We start from the raw sequence: 4772 nt of genomic DNA, 5'->3' as shown, positions 1-4772 counted from the left end.
TCCCACTTCCAAATAGGAACATCCATCACTTGTGTTAACCCTCTAGGTCTTTAATGTTCAACATTAACTTGTTGACAATTAGAACATTTAGCCACCTACTATTCTATATACCTTTTCAAGCCATCCCACCAATAGACCTCTTGAAGATCACTATATATTTTTGTGGCACCCTAATCAATGGAATATCGTGAACCATGAGCTGCTTCCAAAATTTGTCTTGTCAAGTCATCTACATCTGGTACACGTAATCTACCTTGTTACCTAAGTTCCCATCCCCCTTGCCAGAATGACTCATTGAGATTGCTAAGAACCTATTCCTTCAACATAGTCAATGGAGGATCAAGGTATTGCTTAGACATCACCTCAACCATTAAAGATGACTCTGAGTTGTAATGAACGTTGAAAACCCCTTTTGGAGAATCTTCTAATCGTACTCCAAACCGGGACAATCAATGTACCTCTTTAACTAACTCTTTCTTACCTACTTCAACATGAACCACACTACCCATCGTTATTCGACATAAAGCTTTTGCAACCACATTGGCCTTACTGGGTGGTGGAGAACACTCATGTCATAATCCTTTCAAAGTTCCTACCACATTCTCTGTTGGAGATTTAACTCCATTTAGGTAAAAATATATTGAAGACTCTTGTGGTTGATAAATACATATACATTGACCGCATATATGAAATGCCTCCATATTTTCAAAGCAAACACTATAGCAGTTAATTCAAGGTCATGTGTTGGATCATTCTTATAATGTACCTTGATTTTCCTAGAGGCATAAAGTACAACCTTACAATGTTATATGAAAACACATCCCAAGCCTACTAGAGAAGTATCACAATACACAACAAAGCCTTTGGTGCCCTCTGGTAAGATCAACACAGAATCAGAGGTTAGCTTATCTTTCAACTCCAAAAACTTCTTTCACAAGCTTTCGGCCACTGGAACCTAACCTTTCTTTATTTTGGGTTGTTAAAGAAGAAGCAATACATGCAATATCACAAATAAAGTCTAGACCCTAGATGAGACCTGCCTCATTGACCTCTTAGAGGTTGTAGGCAATCCTACATACGTCATCGTTACTTCATCTAAGTTAATTTTAGCGGAAAATTTGAGCTTTTTGTTACTTAACATTCAAATAAGACATTCTACTTAAACTCGTTAACGTTCACAATCAACTATCTAATATTAAGTTCATCAAATGAAAGAAATAGTATAATACTACATTAACTGTATAATTGCAAAAATGGAACCAATACAATGTCTTAAATAAGATGAGAAAGAATTGCTTGTGGAACATACTCTACTAAATTGAACCTATATCTAAGCTAGAATATAATGGGAAAGCATCCTTGAAAGCATGAGGGCCTACAAATTCCGGATGAATGCTCCACGTTCGGATAGCTTCAGGGTCGACCTGTAAGATCTAACGTCCACCTGTACTTGCACCTAAAAGTAGATATTTTATGGGATTAGTACACATTTTTACTAAGTACGGGTATATGTAAGCACACACCAAGGACATGCATCAGAAAGAATAGCTCTTTCCTAACAACAGGATTTATGGAAAGTCAAGTTAGTGGACTTGCCAAATTTGAATTAGGTAAATCAATGGACTTGAAAAAATTTGATTAGGAAAGTCAATGGACTTAAAAAAATTTGATTAGGAAAGTCATGTCATGAGAATAACAAGCATCATAATACTTATAATTTTTCAAGTAGCACATAACATATTGCACATATCATATCACGTAGTTCATATCATTTTTTAATATGCCATGAGCCCTTGGAATCATGGACTTGATATTAGGACATCCCAAAATGAGGGCTCAAAATCATGGAACTCAACTAGGGAGCCTTCTTTAGAAAACACAAAGTCTACTTCATTCATTCATACGTACTTATTTTTCATTCAATCATATACTAGTGCAATCACTAGTCATACCTAGGATGTAGTTTAAGACTATCATCGAATATGCTATGCAATGACCAAGAATTACTTAGTGTTACTACATGAGTCTAGGTCACCTCTTGATTATCCTATATAAACACCTTTGGTATCGTTCATTTAATTATGTGCATCGTTTGAGGCTGACCTCATTCTTTCTTTGGAAACATTAACCTTAACGGACATAGATCATGTGAGCATCATAAAATCCAGTGTGTTACACCCATAACGAAAACATGTGGATTGACCGGAGAAAGTTAAGTAAAACATGCTAGAGTATATAGGGAATTGAACCCTGCTAGATCCCTATACTGGCAGTATAGGTTCAAAGACTAGGAGATATAAGGAGAATCATACCCGGCATGCCGGATACTCTCATCTCATGAGAGTTACCTGAATTTGTGCCCTTCTCGAAGGAAGGCATCATCGCTCATAGCTAGCCTATCGGTGCTCTAAATAAAGTTCCATTACATTCAACTCATATATCATGGAAGTTGGCTTCTAGTATGAGGACATCATAGATCATTAGATAGTTTCTCATATAATCATTAGTATTAAGTATGCATTAGCTTCAGTACTTTCATTAGAGTGTTCATAGAGACTGGTCTCTTCATTAACTTTACACTCTCATAGGTGAGTACGTTTTGGTATCATTTACTTAGGATCTTTGAGATTGATCTCATCTTTCACATTAGCCTCTTATCATATTGTGACCACATTCATTAGCTTAAGCACATTTACTCTTCATAATTACTCACCCCACTACGTGAATATTCCTTTCATCATATGCCAATGCAATTGGCCTTTTAGTGTATTCCACACTCCTACTTAACCTTTTTGGGATATAATCATTCCTCAAATAACATCTTAGGTTAATTTTATAAAGTATGCTGAACTTATGAGTCCACACACACAAGATATGAGGATCCATTCATATTTCATTTGACTGATTCATAATGTCGAAGATTTTAGGGTACAAGACTTATGCATCCTGTAAGTATATCGAAGTCTCAATTTAATTCTGATGGACAACATTCATTAATTATTTAAATTAGGTAAGACTTGTGTGTCAATAGAAATTTTGTCAAGGGAACCCGGTTTCAAATCCATTGATCAACACTTAGACATTTCCTCAATTTAAATATTTTATTTCGTGTCACTCGGCATGGGGATCCAGGTTCCATCCCCGTTACTCACGTTAATTTTTCCCATTCTTGTTCTTCTTTTTTAATTTTTCTGCAACTTATTGAGGGGAGTGGGATCTATTCCCCACAAACCCATATATATGTATATTATTTTTTTTCAATTGTTACCCTCTCCTTTAATCTCAATTTATCTACTGACCAAAGGGTAGTGGGATTGATTTCCCATGAGCCCCCTTTTTTTAATTATTATTTTTTCTGTAGTTGCTGAGGGGCGTGGGATTGATTCGCCACAACACAATTTATATTTATTCCATGATTTATACAGAACTTTACATGTCATTTGAGCATTTGTTTCTTAGTCGTTCGTTAAGGTTCTTAAGACAAGTTAGAGGAATGATTTGGTCATTTATTTTAACTAGAATTTATAGCATTTCAATCATGTGAATATCACAATTTAGGAATATCTAATGGCACAAAAACACGAGAAATTCTATGCTATTAGCATGCTAAAATAGAGATTCAAAGCCATAGTAACAACCTTGCACACATACATTCATTTCTACATTAATGTTTTTGAAAGACACGACAACATAAGCACCTAATCATGAATATATACTCGAAACGTGATCATAACCACACACATAATGTCCCTAAATTCTACCAGCAAACATACAAACTTGAGATCATTGGGAGCTAGGGACAGGGAACACATAAAAGGGGAACAACCCTAGCGTTCGGAGTTGATTTATCTTAGACTTACGGGTCTCATGGGAAAATGACCAAGAGGAAGAGAATCCATACCCAACACTTCAACTTGCTGACAAATTTACCCAAAACCATACGTCCACCAACGAATCTCAAACTTTACTCGATAAGAATAACATTTTTGGATTAGTTTATCATTTGTAATTTGCGTGTAAGTTCTTCAAGTATGATGAACTTTTTTTGTTCTTATTCTGACCGTTGTTTTCTGTTTGTTAGGAAAAAGAGAATGTGAAAGAGAGTGTTGAAGAGCGGGAGCTATAGACGTGAAAGAGAGAGTGATGTGAGAGAGTGTTCTCTTAGAACTACGACTTTTAGGCAAGACTTAGTCAAATAACGTATCTTAATTAATAACTAATATTTAAATATAAAAATCTGATTTTCTTATTTCCTACATTAGTTATTAAATATTAATTAATTAAATTAATTCAACAAATTAAATAATCAAATTAAATCATTGTTTCAATCTAGGTTCGAAACTGGGTGGAGCAAGATTTTGCACAAAGGCCAATTTCGGCCCTTTCTCCACAAAATGTCCCTCAACCATATTAATTAATTAGGTAATTAAATATCTAGGGTAATTATGATACTACCCTTATCCTGGAAAAACACCATTTTACCCCTAGACCTTCCAAATATAAGATTTCCCTTTTTTAAGTCTGGTAAAGACTCATCCGGATAAATCTTCATATTCGGGTATCCTACATGGCTGGACCCAAACTTTTCTATCTCAACTAACTCATCAAAGTAGTTGGCTTGGCTGTTGCAGAGGTTCAGAGTTGTAGTTCTACGCGCATCGATCCGTGTGAACCCAGTCTAATCGTAGGCATTTTAGACATATTAAGCATTACTTAGCATATCCATTTTTGGGGTTGTTACATGTAATCCCATTAATAAACCTTCTATATTA

The sequence above is a fragment of the Solanum pennellii genome, chromosome 8, assembly GCF_001406875.1.
Source record: "Solanum pennellii chromosome 8, SPENNV200".
Lineage (NCBI taxonomy): Eukaryota > Viridiplantae > Streptophyta > Magnoliopsida > Solanales > Solanaceae > Solanum > Solanum pennellii.
This window is presented reverse-complemented; position numbering follows the sequence as displayed.